At 34.6% G+C, this 11,476-nt stretch overlaps 1 pseudogene; it reads left to right on the plus strand.

Annotated features, from left to right (window-relative positions):
• The window catches only part of LOC107636828, a 21,251-nt pseudogene extending 10,684 nt beyond the window's left edge, over positions 1 to 10,567 (plus strand).

Consider the following 11,476-nt stretch of genomic DNA (forward strand, 5'->3'; position numbering starts at 1 on the left):
CGTGATTCACAATTTCGTGCACCAAGTTTTTGGCGCCGTTGCCGGGGATTGTTCGTGTTTGAACAACTGACGGATTGTTTTGTTGCTTAGATTAGGAAAATTTTTCTTTTTGGTTTAGAGTCTCTTATTATTGTTCTTGGTTAAAAATATCCTTCTTTAAAACAAGTGTTACATTTACTGCCTAGTTGGCTAGAGCATTAGTCCAAGCCCATGGCAGTTGGGTACACTCTTTTTAAAAATCTTTTTCATAAATAATATTTTCTCTATTAAATCCTGTGCCAAACTTTAAGTTTGGTGTTTTCTTATTGATTTTCCTTAAAATTTTCGAAAAATTATTCTGGTTTTCTTGTTGATTTTCTTGTTGAAAATCATTTTTAAAATTTTTGAAAAAAATCATAAAAGAAAAATGAAAAAGATTTGATTTTTAAAAAAATTTTTGAAAAGATAGGATTTTTAAATTGAAAATTTGATTTGACTCATAAGAAACAACTAGATTTTAAAAACTTTTGAAAAAGTCAACTCAAATATTCGAATTTTATGAGAAGAATAAGGGAAAGATATTTTTTTTATTTTTGAATTTTTAATGAAGAAAGAGAAAAACAACAAAAATGACACATAACATAAAAATTATGGATCAAAACACACAATGCATGCATGAACACTTTGAATGTCAAGATGAATACCAAGAACACCTTGAATGTCAAGATGAACACCAAGAACTTTATTTTTGAAAATTTTTAAGAAAAGACACACATGCAAGACACCAAACTTAGAAATTTTCAAACTTTAGACACTAACAAATTGAAAATGCATATGAGAAATAAGAAAAGATACAAAACATGAAAATGCAAAGATCAAACAAAGAAGATCATCAAGAACAACTTGAAGATCATGAAGAACATTATGCATGAGTTTTTGAAAATTTAAAGAAAAATTACAAAGATGCAATTGACACCAAACTTATAATTTGACACTAGACTCAAACAAGAAACACAAATTTATTTTTGGTTTTATGATTTTGTTAATTTTTTTTTTGGATTTTTTGAAAATTAATTGGAAAAGAAAAATAAGGATTTCAAAATTTCTAATGAGAATTCCAGGAATCATGCAATGTTAGTCTAAAGCTCCCGTCCAGGAATTAGACATGGCTTACTAGCCAGCCAAGCCTTTAGTGAAAGCTCCGGTCCAAAACACTAGACATGGCCAATGGCCAGCCAAGCTTTAAGATACAAATCAGGCATACAACAGCTGAATTGATGAAAATCAAAAAAGCTCTTGTGATGATGAGTTGAAACCTCGGTCTAAAAGATTAGACATGGCTTTACAGCCAGCCAGATATCAACAGATCATCATGAAACTCTAGAATTCATCTTCAAAATTTTAAAGCCATAGAATGATTTATTTTTTAAAATTTTTTTGAAAATTTTTCGAAAATAAAAAGAATAAAAACAAAAACTTAAAATTAAAATAAAATTACCTAATCTGAGCAACAAGATGAACCGTCAGTTGTCCAAACTCGAACAATCCCCGGCAACGGCGCCAAAAACTTGGTGCACAAAATCGTGATTGTTTCTTTCCTTGGTAACGGTGCCAAAAACTTGGTACGCACGTTCATAATCTTAATTCTTCTTCACAACTTCGCACAACTAACCATCAAGTGCATTGGGTCGTCCAAGTAATAAACCTTACGTGAGTAAGGGTCGATCCCACGGAGATTGTCGGCTTGAAGCAAGCTATGGTCACCTTGTAAATCTCAGTCAGGCGGATTCAAATGGTTATGGTGAATTGATAATAAAAATATAATTAAAACGTAAAATAAAGATAGGGATACTTATGTAATTCATTGGTGAGAATTTCAGATAAGCAGGCACGCATTCATAAGTGATAATGGTGATGAGCGTCACATAATCATCACATTCATCATGTTCTTGTGTGCGAATGAATATCTTAGAGAAGAAATAGGCTTGAGTTGAATAGAAAAACAATAGTACTTTGCATTAATTCATGAGAAACAGCAGAGCTCCACACCTTAATCTATGGTGTGTAGAAACTCTACCGTTGAAAATACATAAGTGATGAAGGTCCAGGCATGGCCGAATGGCCAGCCCCCTAAACGTGATCTTAGAACACAAAATTATTCAATGACTAACCAGAGATATAAAATAAATCACTAAAAGTAGTTTTTATACTAGACTAGTAACTAGGGTTACAGAAAATAAGTAAATGATGCAGAAATTCATTTCTGGGTCCACTTGGTGTGTGCTTGGGCTGAGCATTGAGCTTTCATGTATAGAGACTTCTTTTGGAGTTAAACACCAGGTTGTAACCTGTTTCTGGCGTTTAACGCCAGAATAGGGCAGAAAGCTGGCGTTGAACGCCAGTTTGCGTCGTCTAAACTCGTGCAAAGTATAGACTATTATATATTGCTGGAAAGCTCTGGATGTCTACTTTCCAACGCAATTGAGAGCGCGCCATTTGGGTTTCTGTAGCTCCAGAAAATCTACTTCGAGTGCAGGGAGGTCAGAATCCAACAGCATCTGCAGTCCTTCTTCAGCCTCTAAATCAGATTTTTGCTCAAGTCCCTCAATTTCAGCCAGAAAATACCTGAAATTACAGAAAAATATACAAACTCATAGTAAAGTCCAGAAATGTGATTTTTATTTAAAAACTAATAAAAATATACTAAAAACTAACTAAATCATACTAAAAACAATGCCAAAAAGCGTATAAATTATCCACTCATCAAGCTCCCATTTCCTACAACATAATTTGAACCAAACTCATAGCCAAAAGGATGAGAATTCATAATAGCAAAAGAAAATAAAAACAAAACTAGTAAGAACTAATAAAAACTAACTCCTAAAACAAGCAAAAACTAGCAAAGAAGCATATTAACATATATACAATAGCCAGTGACATAACACCATTGCAAATCCCCGGCAACGACGCCATTAATTTGATAGCAAAAATTGTTGTTGGTCTAGATTTTCTTCATAAAGAAAAGAATCACTTTGTTGTAAGCATAGCTCCAAACTAACAAACAACTCTCACATCAAATTAAAATATGGTTTTGTCACCAGTACAAATCCCAATAAAAATTAATCAAAGTATTTAGACTCCGGGTCATCTCACAAGGAATTGCAATGAAATGGTCAATTATTGGCTATGAAAGTGCAAGGGGGGTTTGATTTGGTGATTAGCAAGAAAATAAATGACAAGGAAGTAAAGAGAGCAATTAAAGAGAATCAATTAATAAAGAGAGACATTCATGGCAAGGTTTGAGATCATAGGCTTTCCATCCTAGTCATTAATCATAACAATACTTAACAAGAATTTATCTTATTTCGTCATCTCCAACATTGAAAGAAGGTGTGAGTTATCTTCCATGAGAGAAAGCCAAACAAGACTAGTTAATCTCAATCTAAATGTACTAATCAACTCACTAATTGGATTAGCAAGATATTAGAGTCAATGGAAATAATATTAACTAACAACTCTAGATCACCAACATGAGTTGGGTTTTCATGACTCAAGATTGCCTAATTACTCTTTCCAAGCCAAGAATGCTCAAAATCTACTCTAAAGCCCAACCAAGCATTTTGTCAAACACTTGGTGGGTATCAAAGGAAAGCATAGTAAATGTGCAAGAATAATAAAATCTAACAACTACCAATGGCTAGAAAAGTAAATCAACAGCTCAAATCATCAATAAAAGAAACATCAACATTAAATTTCATCAAATTTAAACAAGATCCAACATGAATATTCATAAACCTAAAAGAGACATAAAAGTAAAATTGACAAGAGAACTAAGAAAAATAGAGTAATAGAAACAAGAAATTGGAAAGGAAACAAGATGAAATCAAGAAATCATGCCTAGATCTAAGATGGATTAACCTAACCTAATTCTAGAGAGAAGAGGGAGCTTCTCTCTCTAGAAACTAACCTACATGATGCTAATGCTACAAAACAATTGCTCCTCCCTTACCCAAGCTTGAATTCTGCATGAAATAGTATTAGAAATGAGTTGGATTGGGCCCAAAATGCTCTAGAAATCGCTGGCCACGATTTCACTTTAGAGAACCACGTGCTCAATCGGCATGCACGCGTACATGGTGGGTGCGCGCCCCTATACGTCAAGAAATTATAGCAAATTTTATATCATTTCGAAGCTCCGGATGTTAGCTTTCCAATGCAACTAGAACTGCCTCATTTGGACCTCTGTAGCTCAAGTTATGGTCGATTGAGTGCAAAGAGGTCAGGCTTGATAGCTTTACGGTTCCTTCATTTCTTCATGAGTTCTCCCACTTTGCATGCTTTTCTCCTTACTTCTTCCATCCAATACTTGCCTTATGAACCTGAAATTACTCAACAAACATATCAAGGCATCGAATGGAATTAAAGTGAATTAAAATCACCAATTTTAGGGCTTAAAAAGCATGTTTTCACATTTAAGCACAAATCAAGGGAGAATTGAAAAACCATCCTATTTCATTGAATAAATGTGAGAAAAGGTGATAAAATCTCCCAAATTAAGCACAAGATAAACTACAAAATCGGGATTTATCACCCTTTGAGGTAAAATTTTCAACTTTGTATTATTTTGCGTTTTTTTTTTAATTCTTTTATGGAGCTTCTGTTGTTGAAAAATTGCATTTCCTTTGAAGTGTGAGGTTTCGTAAATGGAATTCTTTTTTGGCACTTTTTTTTATTCCTCACTTATGGAAGCCTTTGTAATGGATAACTAATTGTTGATCATTTATGCATTTTGTTGAGTAGTTGTTTTCTTCCATGAGGTAATAGATTTTATCAATTTATGATTATTTTAGTTTTATTTTTCTTTCTGGGGTCTAGAATTAAATTGGTATATAATTGTTAAAAAATATGTTGCATGTGTTCCTTTCTCTAAAAAATGAATGTTGGTATACTTCAAATAAATGAACTTTTCATTTAACCAAATAAAAGTGTTAGTTACATCATTGATTTTATTTTTTTCATAATAGAAATTATCTTTGTATCTGTCATTATACATTCTCTTTTCGTTATTACTATTGTGTAATTTGTGATCACACACCTACCAAGGCCGATTGTGCTTGTTATTGCTGCCATTGTCATTGTTTTGTAGTCTCTAGTCTGTAATAACTGCTATTGTGACTTAATAGGCTTACTTATGGATTGAATTACAAAGGAAATGTGTGTGGGGACAAGCATGCAGGGCTTCACGAAGTTGAGCTATTATACTGGCTAAATCCTAATCAGGTATATCAAAGTGGATTGAAGGATTGCAAGCTAAAATTGGTCGACGCTCGCAGCATATGTTTGTTGGACTGCCCTGTACCTTCTGAAGATTCACTTAATTGGGTGTGTGATTATTCCAAAGGAGACATTCGTCTTAGTATGGATGATTGGATTGATAGCAACTATAATTATTATGAGTACCTCACACCAGAAATGAGAAACTCCTCTCTTCAACTTCAGGTCCCTGTTATCCTGTCATATTTCCTAGTGTAAATGGTAAGGAAGACATTGTCAATAACATATATATTACAAGTTTTTAAAGTACCTGATTCTTAGATAAAAAACTTTTGTCTAGTTTACTGGACTTGCCAATTCATTGCTCGTGCATCAAATGTGTCACTAAATCATTGGCAGCAGATGGGTGGAGTTAGCATTAATGAAGACATTGTTATTGATAAGTCTATTCACAAGTACATCAACTTTCGGTCAGCTGTCTTATAGGTTAACTTTTTCAACCATCTATATTCCTTAAAATGCATGAATACTTCCATTTCTTGCAAGCACCCTTGAAGATATAAACATGCCACTACAAAAATATACTGGTAAGATGGCAAAGAAATAGTGTTGAAATGTTCAATTGACAGTTGGTTGATATGCAAAAAAGTGTCCTTGGCAGCATGAAATGCAGGAATAGAATACAATTGAGTATAAATTAGAAGTGGCTGTTGATATGCATTCTGTTTAGAATCTTGAAACTCTACCTGTTTTCACGTTATCAAAAATCTTTTGTATGAAACTATGAGTTGTACCCTTTAGTATGTCCTATCATTTAGCATCATGCCATGGTAGAATTTTTGTGTGTAATAATTGCTTTTATTTATAGAGATACATGACTGACATAGGAAAGTCATGGCCTGTGCTGATTGTTTGTGGGGGGATTATTACCTCTGTTTCTATCCATGATTTGGCTGCTGATAATTCGGTATTTTGTCACTGCAATGCCTTGGGTGACAGTGATTTTCTTTAATCTCCTAATGGTATCAGTCACAATGTTCTACTACCTGAAAGGTTAGGATCTCTGTTGTATGTTGAGCTCTTTTATTAACCAAAATTACCATATTTTCTCAAGTTGATGGTTTTTTTACCCTATTATTTGCAGTTGGATGGATAGAAAATAATGCTATTTCTCCATCATTGGTGAGCATGATCCCTACATTCATGTATTTGGGAGGGTAAGTATTGTTGGCTCATTAGTCATTCCCCGGTTATTTTATGATCTTTGTATTGGTGGTTCTATCGTGTAAATCTTATAAACAGGTTTTATTTTTAGGAGCTGACTCATCTACGCATTGGCAGTTTAGCACTATAATGATGTCATTTATAACAATTGTTGCAATTCTGACATCAATTGCTATTGTCCAACGCATCTTTATGGGAACTTCTATTCTTAAGGCAAGCATAAATTCATTCAACATTTCTAAGTTACAGTATGGTGATTACAGCAATGTTCAAGTCATTAGTAACTGTGAAATGAATAATGATGATGTAACATTGTTTATGCCATGTTAGAAAACCAATTTATCCGGTGAAGTTTGACCCACCATGAGGTGCACATCATCAATGCCAACAAAATAAAAAGAAACAATAATAATTTAGGTGAAGCTTGTTCTTCACACCGTGCCATTATTGTAAGCTCGTACAGTTGTACCCCAACATGACGGGATTTGACACTCACCTTCTCTGGATACAATGAGCCGTCATCCGATGAGACACATCGCATCAAAATACATCTAAGAATCCATTTAGAAAGAATATAAATATCGTAAGACGATGAACGGGTGCGAAGTGGCCATGTCATTGATCCGTTCAGGTAGCCAATGCTCTCTAACCGCCCTGAACATCTATCCCGATCTTGCCTATAGTGTATCCGCATATGTCCAATGGCGAGGCATGGATTGTAGTAAAAGTTATGGAAATCAAATTACCCGTTAAATGACCAGTAAACATGGGTGTTATATAAGTAAAAGTTAACGGATTAATGTTTATGGATTACGGTCTACAGATTAGGGATTTATGTTAAAATATGTTTATTTCAAATTAATCAAATATCTAAACAACATATATTTCTAATCTGATATTATTATGGTTATAATTATAATTATTATTCTAAAAGGTAGTTTCTAAGGATATATTAGAACACACTTTATACATATTGATTTGCAGTACACAGTAAACAAATAATTGTTTTGGTTTAAGGATTTACTATATATTGGTTTAGGGTTCGTGGGTTTAGGATTTAGTATTAATGGTTTAGGTTTTATGGTTTATGATTTAGGGTTAGTGCGGTTGCGTAGTATGTAGAGTTGATGGTTCAGGGTTCAAGATTTAGGGTTGGTGGGATAGGATTTATGGTTTGTATTAAATAATATGTTCGAGTTATGTGTTATAGTTTAGGGATTTAGGATTCTTGTTTTAGAGTTTAGGGTTCATGGTTTAGGATTCCTGGTTTAGGGTGTGAGAGTTAGGGTTTAGGGGTTAGAGTTTATGATTTAGGGTTCAAAGTGTATGGTATACTATATAGTGTGTGATTTTTAGGGTTTATGGTTTAGGGTTTAGATTTTATGGGATAAAAGATTTATGTTTTATATTAAATAAGGTGTTCATGTCATGTGTTATAGTTTAGGGTTTAGGATCCTTGTTTTAGGGTTTATGGTTTATGGTTTAGGATTCATGATTTAGGGTGTGGGAGTTAGGATTTAGGGTTTAGAATTTATAGTTTATGATTTAAGGTGTATGGCATACTATGTAGTGTGTGGTTTTTAGGGTTTATGGTTTAAGTTATATGGCATACTATGAAGAGGTCATTGCTGTCAATGATATTCAAGACCAGGCCCAGGATGACTGGTCCTTTCCAAAGATCGGCGTCATAATCAAGGACTTGATGAAGGGCCTTGTTGAAAAAGTTCAGGTTCGGTTTAACCACTTGGTATGGTATATCACTCTTCTTGTATGTGTCACGTATCTTAAACGGTTTAATGTGTGTACTTTAACAGAAGACTTCGAAAAGGAGACGGCGGGCATATTAGTTGGTGCAAGCCATGAAAATACCGTCATCATACTGGACTTCGACAGGGAGATGGATGAACAGTCAACCCCACGGTCTATGAAAATTGGTTCAGGCATCGCAAGTGAAATACCTGTAGCCCCGGATTCAGCTGGAAAAATTACTCCACCTGTGAAAGACACCGACTACATCATGCGAAAGTTGTTCTACACACCACCGTCGGCAACTAGGAAAGTGAAATGGTCAAGACCCGGTGAAGGACTATAATGATCTGTGCGGATGGACTCAAGCAGCGGGAAGTCAACTCAATCAATGAGCAAGAAGGTAAACATGTCGCTAATTTATATACCATTTAAAATGAAAATAAAAAGTTAATTAAGATAACAAGACTTTTTTTATGGCATTCTAAAGTTATATATTGGGTTGTCACCTTAGGCATAGAATCGTCATACAATATGTAAGATGCCACTACATGACAGACCTCATACACGAGAACCGAAATTTGACCACGGACTAACCCTAAACATAAACTTATGACTTAGATGGAGTTTAGGATCACTCCTACAATGGCCTTTAATAACTGTGAGTCGGTCTTATTCACCTATAGGTTCGACGGGAGTCTTGACCTCTGATAATTCTTTATGCCTCGATATTTAAACTCGTGTATTGTGGTTTATTTACATGTTAACATTTTCTGCCTCATGTAGCGAGGATCTTGTTCGTATTGGAGACAAGTTGGCAACTAGAGTTGATTTACACAGCCTATTACCGGGACATGATGTTGATGAAAAGGTATGACACTTGTTTAACCTTGCTCAAGAGGAAACTACCTAAATATTTTATCGAGATTGTAAATTCACATTCCATGATACTGTTGTTGGTAACCAGATCATCTATATGGTTGCCATGACAATGACTAGTGCTGAGAAATTATCCACGTTCCCCTTGTCCTGGTGCCTGCCTCTGTCGATTACAGTAAGTTATCTATGTCTGCTTTTAATAGTGGTTTTTTGTAAGTTGTAACGTACACTAAGTGTATACTTCAACAAACATGGTTCAAGAAACTTTGTCGCTACTAAGACCTACGTAATTGCCTGCTTCCCTTTGGTGTTAGTTTCCTAAGAATTTTGCTACATATCTCGTTATCAAGAAAGGAACGAATCTACTAATGTTGACATGTCATATACGATCTCCATTTAGGTGTTAACATTTCAGGTTTGGATTTACTCCCCCTGGTAACCTTTTCGTTCTCTAGATAGGTTGGAAAAATTCTTAGAATTTTAAATTGTTGGTGCCGTTTATTAAATTTTTTTATAAGAAATACTAATTGGCTTTTAAAATTCATCTTTTGGTTAGACTTTAAATTTATAATTTATTATTTTATGTGAAATGATATTCATCTTTTGAAATATAATCCTTTAAACCAAATCATTTAATTATAATAATTTTGTTAGTCACTAATTTTTTAAGTTTTTTAGAAAACATTAAATTCATTTGGATGTGTTTGTTTTACTTTTTATAAATTCGTGTAATAAAAGGCTATTTAAAGGATAAATTTAAAGGATACTAGTCGTTTTGTTATTGTAATTCTTTAACTAATTATATCTCCTATTTTAAATGATTTATTAGTATTTATTAATATAAATACCCATTTTTTTAAGCAAAAGTACTTGCTTTTTTTCTTTTTCTTCTAAAAGCTTAATAAAGGACAATATTTACATGAAATCTACTTGCATTCTTTTATTTATTATTTTTGCCTTTTCGGATTTTTTTTGTCATGTGATTGAAATTGATTAACAAATGTATATTTTGAAAAAAAAGCTAAAAGAAAAATTCAAAGGGATAAGATGCGATGGTTCACGGCCGATGGTACAAGATACGAAAGGGCACAATGGGCTTATAAATATACCATAAACAAATACCACTACTTGCTCCATTCTATATTCAAATCAGTATACACATATTCCCTTCCAAGCAGTCATCCTCCAGAAAGTAATAATGGAGCGTTTCACAGAGACCATCTACCTTTTCCACGACGTATGGGTAGCCATTACCATTAAAGTCGCATCAAACTCTCTTCAGGACTTGCGCAGTCTCAGAATCACATATAAAGCTATGCGTGAGGCAGGAGGTGAGAATATTGTGCACACCGGTGCTTCTACACAAGGGCCGCATGCCATTAGGTGGAGTTGGTACCGTGACCCGGGCGCAACGAGATTCTTTCACCAGTGCAAGGAGAGTGGTCACCCGGAGCTTCTATTTTGAGACGGGATACAGGAGCTCTTTATTTGACGTCACCATGACGTTGGGATGCAAATGCTGTACAATGCCGCAATTAACGGCCATGACGCTGCCAAGTATGCACTATCAATGATGTTGCTCCTTCGTAAGGATGACAAGGAGGCAAAAAATAATGGGATCGAAATATTTTATGTATTTGAGGTATCTGATTTACTCACCATGTGTAAAGTGATGTGATGTCAAGTTGTCTCAGTTTCGTGGCATTTTGAAGTCCAACTACCTGAAATAGAAGGAGAGCATTTGGTGTGTGATTCGACGACGTGCCCAACTCGAGGCCACATGGGTCTTCTCTATAACTATCATCGACGGGGTGCAGAGTGGGACTGCAACTACGATTATGGAGGTGCTAGTCATATCCCCTACATTCACTGTCGTGCTAACCACGAGTTGATACTATTTGTCAACCTCCCTTGAGTTGGGTTCGCATATCACTTGAATCAGGCTATATTTTTAATGTATATTTTGAACTGGTATATGAACAGATAAGTTTTATGCTACTGGAATTTTTTACCTTTTTTAAATTTAGTAACACGAATGTTATGTAACCAACTTGGATTGGTCGAGTGGTCAGCTCACTTGTCTACTTAAGCAAGTGTCGGAGGTTTGAATCCTGCCTTGTGCATGCAGCAACCCATTGGCTAGCAGCAGACCTTTAAATGGAGCTTAGATCCGCAAGAAATTAGTCCTTGACTTGTTGGGATGAGGAATACCGTGGATAACAAAAAAAACATAAATGTTATGTTGTTTATAGTAAATTAATACTATGTTCTCTAATTTATTATTTTTGGTCGCATATGATTTGATCCTGGGGCTCTTGATCTTATAGGTATAAAAAATGCCTTTAGCCGGGTCATATTACAGAAACATAAATGA

This window comes from Arachis ipaensis, chromosome B04, assembly GCF_000816755.2.
Source record: "Arachis ipaensis cultivar K30076 chromosome B04, Araip1.1, whole genome shotgun sequence".
Lineage (NCBI taxonomy): Eukaryota > Viridiplantae > Streptophyta > Magnoliopsida > Fabales > Fabaceae > Arachis > Arachis ipaensis.